Source organism: Pinus tabuliformis, chromosome 1_2 (assembly GCF_031772625.1).
Source record: "Pinus tabuliformis cultivar Carrire ecotype Pingquan chromosome 1_2, CPIR1, whole genome shotgun sequence".
Classification (NCBI taxonomy): domain Eukaryota; kingdom Viridiplantae; phylum Streptophyta; class Pinopsida; order Pinales; family Pinaceae; genus Pinus; species Pinus tabuliformis.
In genome coordinates, this window is record NC_142298.1 from 382,981,002 (window position 1) to 383,001,738 (window position 20,737).

Here is a 20,737-nt window from a genome sequence, read left to right on the forward strand (position 1 = left end):
AATTTTTATAACATGTTTTTACATGCTCAGAGTTATCGATCAGTTTGATTGACAGAGATTTGGAAGGATTTGTTACCGATTATGATAATCGGGAAGTTGAGGCTTTGTGAGTGAGACATTTCCTGGGAGGACATTTGACCGATACTTTGTGTTGATTTCTAGTTCCTGAAGTAGGGAGGGTGGTGTTGGTCATGGAGCTCTGACCTTAGATACACACCTAGTTCCCTGGGTTGATGGTTAGTAAGTAAGCCCGATGGTACCTAGAGAGGCTGAAAAATTTAGTCCATCTTAGTCCCACTTTGATAGATTGCCTTGGTCAAGAATCTAGTCCATGGAACTACGGTGCCTAAACTGTTAGAGGACCTTGGAAGATTACCCTAGTCAGGAATCTAGTCTATGTCATTGGGGTGCCTAAAGTTATTCATGGTTCATGTGTTCTGAGATCTTCCTTGTACTTGTAATGATGAATACATCCCTAGTTAAGAGGGAGTGTTGAAATTTGTAACTAGATTTGGTCTTCATTAATGTATTTGATATGTACTTATCAAAAGAATGAAGAAAACATTATTATTATTATGTCTTATTAAAGCATGGGTTTCATGCTTGGGTCATCATGTTTTAGGTAAAAGTCCCCATTGAGGACTCCTAGGATCTATTTTGAGTCATTAGAGTCAATGTACATTTAAGAGACCTTTCTTGGGATTTCAGATCATGTAAAAATAACTATTTTTTAGTCAAAAATGAATTTAGTCTCCTCCACACCAAGTCGGCCTCAAGAAGATCAAGTCAACCTCAAGACAAGTAATTTGAGCTCACAGGTGGGCTATAAATACACGGATCTCTAATTCATTTGGAGCATCTAATTCTCTCTCACTTTGATCTTTGAAGCTCAAAGCTGGGAAGTGAGAAATTATTTAAGGGCTGGAAAAGAAGTTTGAAATGAGTGCGAGTTCTTGAAGGAATATAGAAGGGCTCAAAACCAAAATTTTGGGACAAGTCTCACTTAGTTCTGACGTGTATCAAGGGAGATCTAAGTCTTCCAAGTTTGATTGAAGCTGTTGGTGGGTCGAAGTTGCTACTGATGGTGCCAGGTCGAAGTTCCTTGTGAAGGGTTGTCATTTGCAAGAAGGATTGAGGGCTGACTTGGTGTGGAGGGTGCTATGCCCCTATACCAATAGGTGTCATATATCATGATTGACTTGATGAGTTTTGTGATATGTTCATACCTTTTCTTGTTGCAAATGTTTTCCATATTTGTAAAAAATCAAAAAATTTAAAAAATGTAAAGAGCGTATACCCTAAAATAAAAATCAAAGGGTGAAAGGAAATAAAAAGATGGTCAAAAAATGAAAGAAAATGAACCCCAACAAAAAGAAAGACCAGGAAAGTGTGCAAGTCTAAATGCCACTACTTTTTCAATTTTGTATAATAAACAATTGTGTGCAGTTTTTCACCTATGCCACAATTCATGAATAGTCAAACAGTGTAATCTTGGCAGATAAGTAGATAGGTAGAGTGAAAAAGGAGCTCAACAGTTTAATCTGAGCCCTTGGATGTAATAAGTGTAGACTTAGATAGGCATCACCATGTAAAAGAAAAGAAAGTTTGATAAGGGTTTGCCAATCTAAGTGCTCCCTAATAAAGAAGTAAAAATGCTACGTTAAGTAGGTAGGGTAAGTAGATGATGGTTGCAGAAATAATATGTGATGAATGATATGTCTAAAATGTGCAAATATTTTTACTTTCATCATAAGGCAAATGGCATGTATCACATGGAAGGCACATCAAGCAAGCAAAGTCAAAATAATTAACTCCCCTACTCATTTCACCTAAATTTTCACTAATTTTCCCTAAGTGATAAGGTATCTATCAGATTAGAGGGGCTCAGAGCATTTCTCTGACTTTTGGAGGGACTGGACCCTCGGCCCAATAATTTATAATGCCTTAGACACTTAAGCTCATTTATCAATAATCACACCCCTTCATAAGTCATACATTCCCTTGGAAAAGTTTTTCCTAAGTAAAATCCTATTTTACTTAGGGAAATTAAAATATTTCCACAAAAACCCTCATTTTTCACTTAGCATAAGTTTCAAATACACACATGAAAATGTTTTAGACTTAGCGCATTTTCCGTTCAATGTCATATTAACTACTAATTTATGTTATTAAGTAATTCCCCTATAGAAATTTATCCATTCCTGTATTATTTTAATTATGGTAAAAACCCCAAAATAATTATATATCCCGCCCCTTGGTTAAAATATAACCATAATACATCATTAATGGGATTAATTAGTTAATCTATAACTAATTAAGAACCCCGACCCCTGCCATATTAAATAAGGATTAATTAACCCCCACGGTTAATTAATAACTTTCTCGACCAATCCCGTTGCTCCCGATATGATTAAAAAATATTTAATTGCGTTGGGCCCGCCCTCATTAAACTCTCGTCACCTCGCCTCCCTGATAGCCGTCCGATCAAGCCCCCCACATCCAACGGCTGTCGTGCATATCGCACGACCCTCCGCGACCGAACGTTAGCGCGCGATCGCGAAGCGGTTTTGTGAACAGTGCCCTCGCCACGCGTCGCTCATCGTATGGAATCGCGCGGATGAGCCCGAATACCGCGCCCCCTCCATTAGCGGTGTGATAAAAACCACTTACTGCCTCCCGCTAATGACAAAACATCAAATCCTCCCACTAACACCATCCGTCCAAATCCTGAAACCTGCCAAATCCTTGACTTTGTATATAAAACAAAAGAAATCATTTTGTCGTTCTATTCTGCGAACACATGCATGCAGAAAACTGAACGTCGAGGTCAAATAGTTTGTGCCCTAACCGCCAACCACCTTCAAAAATTGCAGTCGATGTCGCTTAGAGTCATCCATTCACACCCAAAGCACCTGCATCCCATTGCCCGTCAGTAAAATAGGTGTCAGTTGAGACTTCCCACAAGCCAGCATTAGGGACTAGTGCCTCAACAGCTGATACCTCTCAAAGGCACTCACAGGAAACAAGTGCACCACTTGCAGAGACATCACAGGGAAGAGACCAAGAAACTAGCACTCCAGTATCAGGGAAGTCAAGCATGTCAAAGCAGCCTGGAACTTCTCAAGAGCAAGCTCAAACACAGTCCCATCCAACTCAGATTAGCATGGGAGATCCACCAGTTTTAAAGACTCCACTGAATGAGGAAAAGAGCTTAAAGAGAGAAATGGAAGTAGCTACCCCTGCCAGTGGTCCTTCAGATCAGCGTGTGCTAAGAGGCACAGGCTAAATCCTCATTCAAAAGAGGAATTTTTTGAAGAAACTACAGGGATTCAGAGGAAAGAAGGTGTAGAAAGTCAACATACTTTCCCAGTAGGTGGGACACCTTCTAGCTCACAAAGACAGGAGCTGGAAAGACAACAAAGTGTTGAAGTATCATCCTTCAGGCCTTCAACTAACAAGTCCCTAGACATTAAAGAGAAATTCAAAGAAATAAAGGCTAGAAATGAACCATTAAGGGTCCAAGTCTACAATCAATATTTAAAGATGGCCCCTACCAATCAGAATAGATTGATGTCAGCCTATGACATCAAGGAAGGAAAAATGCAAATGAGCTTTTTTAAGCCCAAAGTACAATAACCTCAGTCAATTGCAAACTACCTCAAAACTGATTTTGAGGTCATGGCCAAGGACATTCACCCCCTAGATCAGATTGAATTACATAAGCAGACAGGGGAGATGGTGTATTCCACCTTGAAAAGTAAAGCCATGATGGCCCACAGATTAGAGAATTCTTTGAACAATACCACTGCTCAGTTACAGCTAGAAAGAGCCTCCTCACAGGCTAAGGACAACAGAATCAAATCACTGGAGGAGTTGGTTATTGGATTGGGTCATAACCCAAAAGATGTAAAAGCTGCAGAGGCCTTGATAAAGAAGAAAGATGAAGACATAGCTGCCTTGAGAAAGCAGTTAAAGTTGCCTCCACTAAGACATCCACAAACTGCCGAAGTTATTCAAAAGAAGTCTGAAGAAGAGCTTATGGACTTAGTCCTCAAGCTAAATGAACAGTTGAAGGAGACTGAGCAGGAATTAGAAAAATCACTAAAGAGTAGGCAGAGTGAGTCGACCTCTCAGCCTCAAAATGTGATACCAGTGGTCTCCACGGTAGTCCCATCCACACTTGCAACAGCTCTTGCACCAAATGTCCCTTTGGCCACAGCAGAGACAAGCACAGGTACAACACAGGCAGGAACTTCAGGTCTAAGTACTGAGGAGTTAATCAAGTCCATGGAGGAGATGAAACTCCAAGTCTCTGAATTACAGAAGGTAAAGGAAAAATTTGTTACCTTAGAACAGAAATATGATGTTTCAAAGATTAATTTTGCTGAGGAAGTGAGGAAGAATAAAGGCTTGGCTCAGCAGGTAAAAACATTGGAAAAGGATCTCACTTTCGAAAAGCCTTTAACAGATATTAGGAAAATTCTATGGACCAACATCACTCAGTCAATAAATGATGTTTGGTCATCCATACAAATTATTTTTGAACAGATTGACCTGGTGAAAGTGGCTCTTCAAGAGATTCAGAAAACTAAGGAAGAGCTAGGAGGGAAGCCCGAGGAAGCTATCAGGCTAATAAACTTTTTGAACAGCAGAAATAAGTACCAGTTGGAACAGCTGAACATTGAGGATAGGACTGGAACTATCCTAGAAATTAAGAAGGTCTTAACCAAAAGGTCTCTAATGCAGAACTTAGAAAGAAAATGTCAGAACATGCAAGAGGACATTGATGAATTTATGGAAAAGTTTGGCATTTTACAGAGCAAAGGACTTCCCAGTCCTCTAGTGATTAATGATAAATTGATGAGGCATGAGGATTATATTGAAAAATTGGGTCAGTATGCAAATAACTAGGCCACTTCATCAGCTAGTGCATCTGCACCCAAGGCACTCCCTACAAGCAGAGTTCTCTATGACAATCTAGAGAACCTGTTTATGTTGAGCATGAATTAAAACATTTGTTTCCAGTACAACCCAATTTTGTTAAATACACTGAGGCTAACGAAATCTTCAGGAAGCTTCAAAGGATCAGGATACCAAGGGAATATTGACATATATGACGAAATTTTTATGATTTACCTTGGTAAAAAAGTAAATTTTCAGTATTTACCATAGTCAATTTTGGTAAAAGAAGGTGAACAAGGATAAAGCAGGTAAAGAGTATCAGAATAGGTCAAAGAGTATTAGTAAGAAGATGAAAAGAAAACAACCAACACAGAATTACGAGCAAGACAACAAGATGCTCAATCATAGGGCCTGCCTCCAGCTCATTCACAAAAACAGGGACAACAAGCCATCAGTTCACTTTTAGTTTCTATCTTTGAGACCATCTGTCTCTACTTTTATGTAAAATATAGTTAGTCTTCCTAGATTATATCTCTCTCAGTTATGAGATATTTTATTGTAAATTTTTGTATAAGTACTTCCTCATTCGAAGTACTTAGGGTGGATTCTTAGACATTTCTGTAGACTCATTATTTTGGAATAAAAGTGCTGTTGAACAAATCTTGTATGGCTGGCTGGATGAAGAAATAAAGCAAAGGACATTTTTACAGGATTCATGTGTCAAACATTGGACAAATAAGTATTCTATATCTTATGTGTTATTGTTTTCTGGTTTAATATTTCACATGTGTTTCATATCTAAATAATAAACGAAAAAGTATATTTTAGAAAGTGCTTCACTGCATTCTGTCTTTAAAAGCATTTAAATTCTTAATGTTTTCTTCTAAGCTATCATAGGCAAGGAATTCTTAACTGCTCATTGCTTCTTAGTTTATCATTGTGGTCATTTAATAAGAAATTATTAATTGATTTTTATTAGTGATCACCCATTTTCCCTCCTCTTGAAATTTGTTGAAGGATTCTTAACTACCCTTCCTCCCTTTTGAGATCATCTCACCCTTTCAAGTTACCATTTGTCCCTTGTTTAGCTATCTTGCCTTGTGAAGCCCTCCTTTGTTGAATCAGCTTAATCCAGTTAAGCCATCTTCAGTTGACTCCATAGCCCAATGGCCTCAAATACTCTGTTCTATCCATATGCTCCTAAATTTCACCACCAAACATAATCAAAACCCTCAATATTTCATAACTAGCCTAATATCTCATAAAACAAAGCTAAATCTAAAAGAGAGAGCCCTCTCTGAGTACAGATTGGCTAGATTCTATACTTAAAAGTTTGTTTGTGGTTACCTCGGACCCCTTTCCTTCTTCTAACAACTTCAAGGAAAATCTGAGTGATAACATAGTGGCAACTCCATTGGGGAAACCAAATCCTCAGTCATAACAAATCTTTAAGAAAGTTTAAAACCCTAAATCTAAAGCATCTTAAAGAAATCATAGAAGTTGTTTTGATATCAGTTAAGAAAAACCAAAAACAAAACCTAAAAACCTAGCTTCAGAAAGGACTCGTTACACTAGAGCTAATCCTGATCCCAATCCACCACAAGTGTTTGAGAACCCCAATTTGATCCCCAAAATTTTTAGGAGACAAGAAAGTCAAGGAAGTTTTGTTAGTCCTCGGCCCACCTTCAGATCATCATCCTGTCCTGTTAGGTGGATTTACCTTGAAGACCAACCCTTTGATGAATACTTTGAGACCTCTTTGTTTAGGACTTCATCTGATTCTGAATTAATTGACTTGATCCCAGACCCAGTGTTCATCGAAGAATTACAACTTCAAGCTATCAATTTGTCAATTGATAGACATTTGCAGAACTCACTACAATATGATCTTACCACTGAAGGAACACCTAATTCCTCTGTAATTACTTCTGCCTCTGCAAGCTCATCACCATTTCCTCATACATCTCAACCTCAAACCACTCCACATCAGACCACCCCTTCTAGCCCTCCATCCACAACCCAAACACCCACTGTTATTCCAACCCCAGTCGTTGTTTCATCATTACCTACAGCAATGGCAAACAGGTATACCCCCCTGGTACTACCAGCAAACTTAGGTGCCATGCCCCAGGATTACCAAAGTAAGATCACTCAGTTTGATGGTACTGGTACCTATACAACCCAACAACACACCAAGAAGATGACTGATTACTTTGAAATTTATGAAATAGATGCTGATGATGTGCAAATGAGAATATTTGTTCAGAGTTTAACTAGGGAAGTCAGAACCTGGTTCAGAGGTTTAGCAACAAATAGTATAGACAGCCTAGAAACTCTCTATAGACAATTCCTGAACCGATGGGAGAAAAAGAAAGATCCTCTTCAGATTCTATCTGAGTATGAAAACCTAAAGAGAGGAACACAAGAAACTGTGCAGGATTACTGCACTAGATTCAACAATGTCTATAAAGCCATCCCTCAAAACCTCAGACCCCCACCTGATTTAGCCTTAATCAAATTCCCAGATGGATTTGATTCTAACATGGCTTTCCAGCTGAGAGAACGAGCCCCTCGTACTTTGGAAGATATGCAAAGCATAGTTGTCAGTGTTGAAGCCAACCTGATGTCTAAAAGAGCCAAGGTTAGGAGTGAAAGGAGAATACCATTAAAGGAAGAAGCCTCACCCTTTGAATAAAAGCTAGATGCCATAATTAAAGGGATGGATAGACTAGGAGACAGAGTGGAAACAATTGAAAGGAAAGCTCCTTGGGATGGTCAGCCAACCAACACAGGGAGAAATCCTAATTTCAGAAAAAATCAAAACCAGAACACTGGGAAGACTGGTCTAGACCAAAACATTAGACCCCCTTTCCAGGAGAATTATGCAGAAGCTTCCAACTCTGAAGATCCAGTAGAAGATACTCAAATAAATCTGATGGGACTCAGTAATGAAAGAGAAGTTTTCTTGACCCAAGAAGATCAAGAGGCCCACATTCTTAAACAGTTTCAAACTCAGTCAGGTGAATCATTCGACTTCAAGGAAGGATATGACACAACCATCTTTGAGGTGCATAAGAAATACAACCTAAGAAGTAGGAGAATTGATGTTCCTGAAGAAAACAAGCAAAAGGTTCCAAAACAACCCATAAAAGGTAAGACAGTCACCACACCTATACATATTCTTTCTAGATCAAACACTAATCCTTCTAACCCCATAATTGAAGATGTCTCTGATAATCAACCAAATAATAAATAGCCCTCCACTTCTCTTCCTTCCAAGGGAAATGTGGAAGAACCTCCAGAAGTTGATTTAGGAGAACCAACAAACAATGATTCCACTCCTGAAAAGGAGAAAAACACAAAAAATACAGAAAACAGAGAGAATATTGCTGTTCGAAATCCAAAAGTCCAAGTAGAAAAACCCTTTAATTTGGAAACTGAAGTAGGTAAGCTAAAAATTGTTGTTCCATTATCTGAATTAGCTAAACATGATGCCTACCGAACTCAAATCAATAGATCACTGAAAATTACTGGAACTGAAGACTCAGTTAATGTTTTTGATGACCAGCTCGAATTAATTTTTGGTCCAGAAGTGAATGGAAAACCATTGGAAGGAGGAATTCCTCCTTTCTATGTGAGCTTAAACATACATGATAAGGTTCTTCACAATGCCATGTTTGACTTTGGGGCATCTCATAATCTCATGCCCAAGTCTGTAATGGAAAAGCTAGACCTAGACATCACTAGACCATACAAAGATCTCTTTTCTTTTGATTCTAGTCAGGTGAGATGTTTAGGATTGATAAAAGACTTGTGTGTCTCATTGGTTCAATACCCTGCAAAAACAATCTTAATGGATATAGTGGTAGCAGATATACCACCAAAATATGGCATGTTATTGTCCAGATCCTGGGGTGCTAAACTTCAGGGATCTCTTCAATTGGATATGTCATATGCTACTATCTCGGTTTTTGGCCAACCAAAGAAACTATACAGAGAAACATTGATGAAATATGTAGTAAGTAGTTAGGAAAAACCACAAAATTTCCCCATCTACTCAATACACTTTGATATGGACTCATTCATTCTTTATAATGCAGAAACCAATCCTTCCAATACCTTAGAAGTTTTAGTAGCAGAACCAAAAGAAATTAAAAAATAAAAATCAAGTGTTCAGATTCAGGAAATATCAGATACCAAAGAAAAACCAGATGAGAATGAAAAACTAGATCCCACTGTTAAACAAATTCCTACCCCTGACACCAATTATGAGCATGAAATTCTTTGGCATTTAGAATTTGATGGCTCAGTCAATAAACTAGGGGCAGGAGTAGGAGTTTGGGTGTACAATTTAGAAAACGATCATGCTGAAGGCCATGCCTACAGATTAAATTTTAAGTGCACCAATAATATGGCAGAGTATGAGGCTCTCTTATTGGGTCTTAAACTTGTCAAAAGATTAGGAGCAATCAAGGTGTCTGTCATAGGAGATTCAGAATTAATCATTAAATAAATCAAAGGAAAATACTTAACTAGGGATCCTAGATTAGGGTATTATAGAGGAACAATCATAGAAATTCTCAACACTTTTCTGGAAACTCAGCTTGCTACAATCCCTAGAAAACACAACTTGCAAGCCCACAACCTGGCCATGTTTGCCAGCACCTGCAAATTACCTTTCGAACCTAATCATCAGTTTACTACTGAAATTAGGCATAGACCAGCCATACTTGATAATCTGAAGAATTGGCAGGTTTTTGATAGTGATGAGCAGATCAATAACTTTTTAACTTTAGATGAAGAGTTTTCTAACAGTTACATAGATGTTGATATAGTTATTAATTCTAATCAGACAGATGAGGTAGAAACAAACATTTTAGAGGAAAGTTCAATTAATATGCTTCATCCCACAAAATTCACACAAAAAGAAGTTCAAGACCTGAAACAAATGGACCTAGATGAAATAATTGATGAGGAAATAGAGGTTATTAACCTAAAAGACAATCATTTACCAAAAGGATTGACTCCTCTAGAAGATCTGTTTGATTCCAATGACATTCCCAAGAAACCTAAAATGGAACCATTAAAAGCAGATATTGAAGAGTACAACTTAGGAACTTAGGATAATCCAAAAATGATAAAACTGTTGAAATCTTTACCTCCTGACCAGAAGTTAAAGTATGTTGAACTCATGAGAGAATTCCAGGATGTCTTTGCCTGGAGTTATGAAGATTTGAAATCCTATGACACCTCCATTATCCAGCATACTATACCTCTGAAAGAAAATCAAAAGCCCTTTAAGCAAAAACTCAGAAGAATTAACCCTGTGCTATTACCATTGATTGAAAAAGAAATTAAATACATGTATGAAGCAGGGATTATTGCCCCTATTAGATTTTCAGAGTGGGTGTCTAACTTGGTACCTACTAGGAAGAAAACTGGGGAAATAAGGTTATGTGTTGATATGAGAAATGTGAATAAGGTCTCTCTTAAAGATAACTATCCTTTACCCAAAATGGATCATATTTTGCAAAGGGTAGTGGGTTCTTCTAGAATTTCACTTTTAGATGGGTTTTCAGGATATAACCAAATCCTGGTTCATCCTGATGACCAAGAGAAAACTTCTTTTACAACACCATGGGGCACATTTATGTACATCAAAATGCCATTTGGACTAAAAAACGCTGGAGCAACCTTCCAAAGGGCAATGGACATTGCATTTTCCAAAGAAATTCATGATTTTCTTGTTATATATCTAGATGATCTAACTGTTTTTTCTAAATTAGATCAACAACACTTGGACCATCTTAGGTAAGTATTTTTAAAATGCAGAAAATATGGCATTTATTTGAATCCAAAGAAGTCCTTGTTCGGTTTGAAGGAAGGTAAAATTTTAGGTCATATCATATCCAAGGATGGCATTCGAATTCACACCTCTAGGATTGAAGCTATCCTACAGATACCTCATCTAAGAAGTATTAAATAACTTCAAGCTTTCCTAGGGAAGATAATTTTTTTAAGAAGATTCATATCTAACTTAGCAGAACTCATTAGATTACTAAATAACATGCTAAAAAAGGATTCAAGTATCAAATGGACAGTAGAGGCCAAGCAATCATTTGAAGAAATCAAAATGGCCTTAACCAGAACACCAGTCCTCACCAGCCCACAATTTGATAGGGACTTCATCATTTTTTCTTTTGCATCAGAACACACTATAACAGTTGTTTTATTACAAAAGGATGATCAGGGATGTGAAAAACCTATAGCCTTTTTTAGTAAAGCACTCAGAGATGCATCATTAAAATACAAAATCATGGAAAAACAAGCTTTTGCACTTGTAAAAGCCATTAAAGACTTTAGAGTCTACATATTATATTCTCATGTGATAGCCTATGTGCCTAATGTAGTTGTCAAAGACATCCTAACTCAGGATGGAATTGAGGGCAAAAGAGGTAAATGGATTGCTACCATCTTAGAGTATGATATAGAGATAAAACCTACAAAACTGATAAAAGGACAGGGATTGGCCAAACTCATGGCAGAAACTAATTGTCAAGCCCTGGACATAAATGAACTGGATAACGAGCAGGAGATGGCGACTCCACAAATTAGCCAGGCCTTTTCAGACTCACCTTGGTATGCTGATGTAATTTATGTTTTACAAAACCTACAAGCTCCTCCAGGGTTATCCAGAACAAAGAATAGGTTTTTAAAAATGAAAGCTTCAAAGTTTTGTATCTTAGATAATACTCTTTTTTGGAAAAATCATGAAGGAATTTTATTGAATTGTTTGTTAAAATATGAAGCTGACAAGGCTCTCCAAGAATTTCATGCAGGAGACTGTGGTGGACACCTCTATTGGAAGTCAACTGCAGATAAAATCCTAAGGGCTGGATTCTATTGGCCAACCTTGTTTGCAGATGTGAAGAAATTTGTGACTTCTTGCCATAAATGTCAAATTTTTGAAGGCAAGAGAAAGTTGTTACCTTTACCCCTGAAACCTATTTCCACCGAGAAACCTTTTCAACAATGGGGTCTTGACTTCATTGGAGAAATCCATCCCCCTCTTTTGGCCAACACAAATGGATACTCACTGCCACTGACTATTTTACTAAATGGATAGAGGCTATCCCTTCCAGACAGGCCAATGACACAGTGATCATAGGTTTCCTAGAAACCAATATATTGTCAAGGTTTGGTTGCCCCACTAAAATCATTACTGATAATGTGGCAGCTTTCAAATCAAAGAAAATGATCAGTTTCTGTAACAAGTATCACATTACACTGGGCCATTCCACAACCTACTACCCGCAAGGGAATGGATTGGCTGAATCTTCCAACAAGAGTCTCATTAACATCATCAAAAAACTATTAGAAGAAAACAAGAAAACTTGGAACAAGAAACTGATAAATGCATTATGGGCTGACAGGCTTACAACTAAAAAATCCATTGGAACCAGTCCTTATGAGTTAGTATATGGCATGGAAGTTGTTTTTCCTTCATCATTAGGAGTTCCTGTCATGAAAATACTCCAAGAAGCTCAAGTATAACCTAATGATATTCAAAGAAGGATAAACCAGATCATCAATTTACAGCAGACCAGTGAGGAGGTGTACCAAAGATCCCAAATGTTGCAGGAGAAGCTTAAGAAGATATTTGACAGAAGAAACAAGACAAAAGATTTCTACCTTGGAGACAAAGTGTTAAGATGGGATTCCAAAAGAGGGGACAAGGGGAAACATGGGAAGTTTGACTTCCTATGGAAAGGACCATACATCATCTATGCTTTCAAAGGAAACAATGCATATTTTCTCAAAGATTTAGATGGTACAGAAGCAGAAGAAGGACTAGTGAATGGTCGGATGTTAAAGCATTACTTTGATCCTACTCACTAATGTTACCATGTTCTTCATGCACATATTATATCCTTTTTAATGTCACAGTTTTGATTGGACAGTAAAGTTTTGGAGTTGAAGCCCAAAGAGAAGGTCCTAAGCTTCAGAAGTATCACTGTCATACATACAATAAAGTAGCAAGAATAAGAAGGTTGCAGAGCACAGTCAAAGTCATTCAGAGGCATCTGATCTACTGTTCTGGACTTTCCACCAGGGAAAGCCATCCCCAAGTGGAGCCACTCTTATGCCCCTATACCAATAGGTGTCATATCTCATGATTGACTTGATGAGTTTTGTGATATGTTCATACCTTTTCTTGTTGCAAAGGTTTTCCATATTTGTAAAAAATCAAAAAATTTAAAAATGTAAAGAGGGTATACCCTAAAAGAAAAATCAAAGGGTGAAAAGAAATAAAAAGATGGTCAAAAAATGAAAGAAAATGAACCCCAACAAAAAGAAAGACCAAGAAAGTGTGCAAGTCTAAATGCCACTACTTTTTCACTTTTGTATAATAAACAATTGTATGCAGTTTTTCACCTATGTCACAATTCATGAATAGTCAAATTGTGTAATCTTGGCAAATAAGTAGATAGGTAGAGTGAAAAAGGAGCTCAACAGTTTAATCTGAGCCCTTGGATGTAATAAGTGTAGACTTAGATAGGCATCACCATGTAAAAGAAAAGAAAGTTTGATAAGGGTTTGCCAGTCTAAGTGCACCCTAATAAAGAAGTAAAAATGCTAGGTTAAGTAGGTAGGGTAAGTAGATGATGGTTGCAGAAATAATATGTGATGAATGATATGTCTAAAATGTGCAAATCTTTTTACTTTCATCATAAGGAAAATGGCATGTATCACATGGAAGGCACATCAAGCAAGCAAAGTCAAAATAATTAACTCCCCTACTCATTTCCCCTAAATTTTCACTAATTTCCCCTAAGTGCCAAGGTATCTATCAAATTAGAGGGGCTTAGAGCATTTCTCTGACTTTTGGAGGGACCGGACCCTCGGCCCAATAATTTATAATGCCTTAGACACTTAAGCTCATTTATCAATAATCACACCCCTTCATAAGTCATACATTCCCTTGGAAATGTTTTTCTTAAGTAAAATCCTATTTTACTTAGGGAAATTAAAATATTTCCACAAAAACCCTCATTTTTCACTTAGCCTAAGTTTCAAATACACACATGAAAATGTTTTAGACTTAGCGCATTTTTTGTTCAATGTCATATTAACTACTAATTTATGTTATTAAGTAATTCCCCTATAGAAATTTATCCATTCCCGTATTATTTTAATTATGTAAAAACCCCAAAATACTTATATATCCCGCCCCTCGGTTAAAATATAACCATAATACATCATTAATGGGGATTAATTAGTTAATCTATAACTAATTAAGAACCCCGATCCCCGCCATATTAAATAAGGATTAATTAACCCCACGGTTAATTAATAACTTTCCCGACCAATCCTGTTGCTCCCGATATGATTAAAAAATCTTTAATTGCATTGGGCCCGCCCTCATTAAACTCCCATCACCTCACCTCCCTGATAGCCATCTGATCAAGCCCCCCACATCTAATGGCTGTTGTGCATATCGCATGGCCCTCCGCGACCGAACGTTAGTGCGTGATCTCGAAGCGGTTTTGTGAACAGTGCCCTCGCCACGCATCGCTCATCATATGGTATCACGCGGATGAGCCCAAATACCACCCCCCTCCATTAGCAGTGCGATAAAAACCGCTTACCGCCTCCCGCTAACGAAAAAACATCAAATCCTCCCGCTGACACCATCCATCCAAATCCCCAAACCCGCCAAATCCTTGACTTTGTATATAAAACAAATGAAATCATTTTGTCATTCTATTCCGCGAACACATGCATGCAGCAAACCGAACGTCGAGGTCAACCAGTTCGTGCCCCAACCGCCAACCATTTTCAAAACTTGCAGTCGACGTCGCTCAAAGTCATCCATTCACACCTAGAGTACCTGCATCCCATTGCCCATCACTAAAATAGGTGCCAATTGAGACTTCTCACAAGCCAGCATTAGGGACTAGTGCCTCAACAACTGATACCTCTCAAAGGCACTCACAGGAAACAAGTGCATCAGTTGCAGAGACATCACAGGGAAGAGACCAAGAAACCAACACTCTAGTATCAGGGTAGTCAAGCATGTCAAAGCAGCCTGAAACTTCTCAAGAGCAGGCTCAAACACAGTCCCATCCAACTCAGATTAACATGGGAGATCCACCAGTTTTACAGACTCCTCTGAATGAGGAAAAGAGCTTAAAGAGAGACATGGAAGTAGCTACCCCTGCCAGTGGTCCTTCAGATCAGCCTGGTGCTAAGAGGCACAGGATAAATCCTCATTCAAAAGAGGAATTTTTTGAAGAAACTACAGGGAGTCAGAGGAAAGAAGGTGCAGACAGTCAACATATTTTCCCAGAAGGTGGGGAACCTTCTAGCTCACAAAGACAAGAGTTGGAAAGACAACAAAGTGCTGAAGTATCATCCTTCATACCTTTAGCTAACAAGTCCCTAGACATTAAAGAGAAATTCAAAGAAATAAAGGCTAGAAAAGAACTGTTAAGGGTCCAAGTCTACAATCAATATTTGAAGATGGCTCCTACCAATCAGAATAGATTGATGTCAGCCTATGACATCAAGGAAGGCAAAATGCAAATGAGCTTTTTTAAGCCCAAAGTACAACAACCTCAGTCAATTGCAGACTACCTCAAAACTGATTTTGAGGTCATGGCCAAGGACATTCACCCCCTAGATCAGATTGAATTACATAAGCAGACAGGGGAGATGGTGTATTCCACCTTGCAAAGTAAAGCCATGATGGCCCACATATTAGAGAATTCTTTGAACAATACCACTGCTCAGTTACAATTAGAAAGAGCCTCCTCATAGGCTAAGGACAATAGAATCAAATCGTTGGAGGAGTTGGTTATTGGATTGGGTCATAACCCAAAAGATGTAAAAGCCGCAGAGGCCTTGATAACGAAGAAAGATGAAGACATAACTGCCTTGAGAAAGCAGTTAAAATTGCCTCCACTAAGACATCCACAAATTGTCGAAGTTATTCAAAAGAAGTCTGAAGAAGAGCTTATGGACTTAGTCCTCAAGCTAAATGAACAGTTGAAGGAGATTAAGAAGGAATTAGAAAAATCACTAAAGAGCAGGTAGAGTGAGTCGACCTCTCAGCCTCAAAATGTGATACCAGCAGTCTCCACGGCAGTTCCATCCACACTTGCAACAACTCTTGCACCAAATGTTCCTTTGGCCACAACAGAGACAAACATAGGTACAACATAGGCAGGAATTTCAGGTCTAAGTATTGAGGAGTTAATCAAGTCCATGGAGGAGATGGAACTCCAAGTCTCTGAATTACAGAAGGTAAAGGAGAAATTTGTTACCTTAGAATAGAAATATGATGTTTCAAAGATTAATTTTGCTGAGGAAGTGAGGAAGAATAAAGGCTTGGCTCAATAGGTAAAAACATTGGAAAACGATCTCACTTTCGAAAATACTTTAACAGATATTAGGAAAATTCTATGGACCAACATCACTCAGTCAATAAATGATGTTTGGTCATCCATACAAATTATTTTTGAACAGATTGACCTGGTGAAAGTGGCTCTTCAAGAGATTCAGAAAACTAAGGAAGAGCTAGGAGGGAAGCTCGAGGAAGCTATCAGGCTAATAATTTTTTTGAACAACAAAAATAAGTACCAGTTGGAATAGCTGAACATTGAGGATAGGACTGGAACTATCCTAGAAATTAAGAAGGTCTTAACCGAAAGGTCTCTAATGCAGAACTTAGAAAGAAAATGTTAGAACATGCAAGAGCACATTGATGAATTTATGGAAAAGTTTGGCATTTTACAGAGCAAAGGAATTCCCAGTCCTCTAGTGATTAATGATAAATTGATGAGGCATGAGGATTATATTGAAAAATTGGGTCAGTATGCAAATAACCAGTTCAGTTCATCAGCTAGTGCATCTGCACCCAAGGCACTCCCTACAGGTAGAGTTCTCTATGACAGTCTAGAGAACTTGTTTTATGTTGAGCATGAATTAAAACATTTGTTTCCAGTACAACCCAATTTTGTTAAATACACTGAGGCTGATGAAATCTTCAGGAAGCTTCAAAGGACCAGGATACCAAGGGAAGATTGGTGGACAGATATGACAGAAATTTTATGATTTACCTTGGTAAAAAAGTAAATTTTTAGTATTTACCATAGTCAATTTTGGTAAAAGAAGGTGAACAAGGATAAAGCAGGTAAAGAGTATCAGAACAGGTCAAAGAGTATCAGTAAGAAGATGAAAAGCAAACAGCCAACACAGAATTACGAGCAAGACAACAAGATGCTCAATCATAGGGCCTGCCTCTAGCTCATTCACAAAAACAGGGACAACAAGCCATCAGTTCACTTTTAGTTTCTATCTTCGAGACCATCTGTCTCTACTTTTATGTAAAATATAGTTAGTCTTCCTAGATTATATCTCTCTCAGTTATGAGATATTTTATTGTAAATTTTTGTATAAGTACTTCCTCATTCGAAGTACTTAGGGTGGATTCTTAGACATTTCTGTAGACTTATTATTTTGGAATAAAGTGCTGTTGAACAACTCTTGTATGGTTGGCTGGATGAAGAAATAAAGCAAAGGACTTTTTATAGGATTCATGTGTCAAACGTTGGACAAATAAGTATTCTATATCTTATTTGTTATTATTTTTGGTTTAATATTTCACATGTGTTTCATATCTGAATAATAAACGAAAACGTATATTTCAGAAAGTGCTTCACTGCATTCTGTCTTTAAAAGCATTTATATTCTTAATGTTTTCTTCTAAGCTATCATAGGCGAGGAATTCTTAACTGCTCCTTGCTTCTTAGTTTATTATTGTGGTCATTTAATAAGAAATTCTTAATTGATTTTTATCAGTGATCACCCATTTTCCCTCCTCTTGAAATTTGTTGAAGGATTCTTAGCTGCCCTTCTTCCCTTTTGAGATCATCTCACCCTTTCAAGTTACCATTTGTCCCTTGTTTAGCTATCTTGCCCTGTGAAGCCCTCCTTTGTTGAATTAGCTTAATCCAGTTAAGCCATCTTCAGTTGAATCCATAGCCCAATGGCTTGAAATACTCTGTTCTATCCAACTTCTCCTGAATTCCACCACCAAACACAATCAAAACCCTCAAGCTTTCATAACTAGATTAATATCTCATTAAAAAAAGCTAAATCTAAAAGAGAGAGCCCTCTCTGAGTACAGATTGGCTAGATTCTGTACTTAAAAATTGGTTTGTGGTTACCTCAGACCCCTTTCCTTCTTCTAAACAACTTCAAGGAAAATCTGAGTGATAACAGAGGGAATCTCTGTCTGGGTCTAGATTATTGGATTATCTAGAGAAACTATTGAAGGAAGAACTATTGATTGGATTTTCCCCTAGATAGGGGTTTTTTGCTGAATGTCCGCATACATATGTTGTCCTTGTGTTATTGTTTTGATAATTGCTTGATGAACTAAAAGATAAAAGAATCACAAGTAATTATCTATATAAGAAAACCTTTCCACCTTTCTGATTTTCTAATAGATGGTTATCTCTTTTTCACTAGGCTAGACCATGCAATTCATCACTATGTAAGGGAAGATGAAGTCTATGACATCTTGAGGGCTTGTCATGATGAGACTTGTTGTGGACACTTTGATGACAAAAGAACATGATGTAAAGTGCTTCAGATGGCTATTTTTGGCCTACATTGTTCTAGGATGCAAAGAACTATGCACAAACGTGTGAAAATTTCCAATGGATGAGCCAACCAATCTAGTCAAATGAAATTTGTTGCAAACTCAATTTTTCATCGAACCATTTGAGAAGCGGGGTCTTGATTTTATGAGGTATATTAATCCCCCATATTTTCAAAAGTCCTATATTCTTGCACATACAAATTATGTCACAAAGTGGGTTGAGGCCAAAAACACTCACCAAAGCTACTGGGCAAGCTTTTTCGGTTTTTTTATTTGAAGACATATTTGTTGATTATGGAGTGTCGAGAGAGATAGTTATAGATGGAGGGCCATAGTTCGCTTCCCAACTGATTGAAATCTTGTGAATACGTATAAAATTTTCCACAGGATCACTTCACCCTACCATTTGCATGCCAATGGAAAAGTGGAGAGCGCCAACAAAGCCATTGGAGCTATCCTTACTAAGATCATGGCTAGTCACCATCAAGATTGGGTTGAGTGACTTCCAGAGGCACTTTGGGCTTCTAGAACACCATGGTGGAACACCATAGGTTTTTCTCCATATGATCTTGTGTATGGTAGGAATCCAATTTTTCTTGTCAAAATAAAAGTCAAGACACCTGGTTTTGTTCTATAAGTAAATCTAGATTTAGCTGCAACACAAAAACACTGCTTGGACCAACTTAATGAGCTAAATGAAATTTTCTTGCCTACCATTCAACACACTAACATTATTCAACAACAACATGCCAAGTGACATGATAGATTTATAAAAAAGAAGGTGTTTCAAAAAGGAGATTGGGAACTATTGTATGACTCTAGATTCAAGGATTTCAAGGCAAACCTTTACACAGGTGGCTAGATCCTTATGAAGTGGAAAAAATATTTTACATTGGGACTATAAATCTCACAACCATAGATGGATCATAAAATCCTTTGTTTGCCAATGGACAACATATTTAGCTGTATCATAAACCACTATTTAAGGATTCATTTTCTCAAATTGTATCGAGTTAAGGTGTTGATATTGCTGGGCTAGGGGTGCATCTTCTTGTTCCACCAACCACATGATTTATTTTTTTATTTTTAATATAGATAAAAAATCTAACTGTGAAAATGCCTTTGGGGTGTGGTTAGAAAAAGTCTCAACTAAAAACTAACTTGCTGATGGTTGATAACCTTTTCCTTTTACATTATATATCATTTTTCCTAACAGTTGCAATGAATTGTTGACTGTAACAACCTTTAAATCTTGAGATATTGCACAATTATTGTTACACTTGTTGCTATTACTATGGTTGTGATTGCATTTATTGCTGTCACTGTAGTTGATGTCACATTGGTTTTTGTTACACTTACTGTTTTTATTGTCATTGTTGTTACACTTATTATTGTTACTGTGGTTGTTGTTACACCTGTTGTTGTTACTAAGATTGTTGTTACACTTGTTTCTTCTACACTATTCCTATTATTGAAAACACGATGACTCCAACTTGTTGTTAATATTCCTATCAAGATTGAAACTACTGTTACTACTGTAACCACACATAAAATTCTGTCATTTTTCACTGAAGGGACCCACCGATGTCATGAACTTTGCCAACATTGCATTCTTCCTTTTAGGTCAACATTATTGTGGTCACAACCACTGCTTCATACCTTTCATACAACATGTTACAAGGTGAGCACCCGATAGGTATGCTCCTTTTTCATTTTCTCCCATAATTGTGGTTTGAGAGACAATTACACAAGTCCATTTGACCCTTTTTCCACGTTGGCTAAGGAAAACCTCCACTTCAACTATGGGGGGTTTATATTAACATCATTAATTAGCACAACATCACTATCATGAATTAGCATGCCACTCCAGATGAGAACTTTATGGTTTTCTTTTTACATCATTTCTCCATTTACTATCTTTCTATGTTTTTCCAACACATCATGTTGTCATTGTCGTTACAAAATATTCCATAAATATCCTATCCATTTTGTTATTATTTCCATTTATGGCATATGTATTGAAACCACCAACTTGGAAAATTTCTCTGAACTCAACAATCTTCCACGACTCGACTGCATGTTGTTATAGCCACTACTGTAATTGCGTTTAAACATTCATCTATGGGGGGAGCTATTTTTTGACATGAAACTGACTCACCAAAAAGC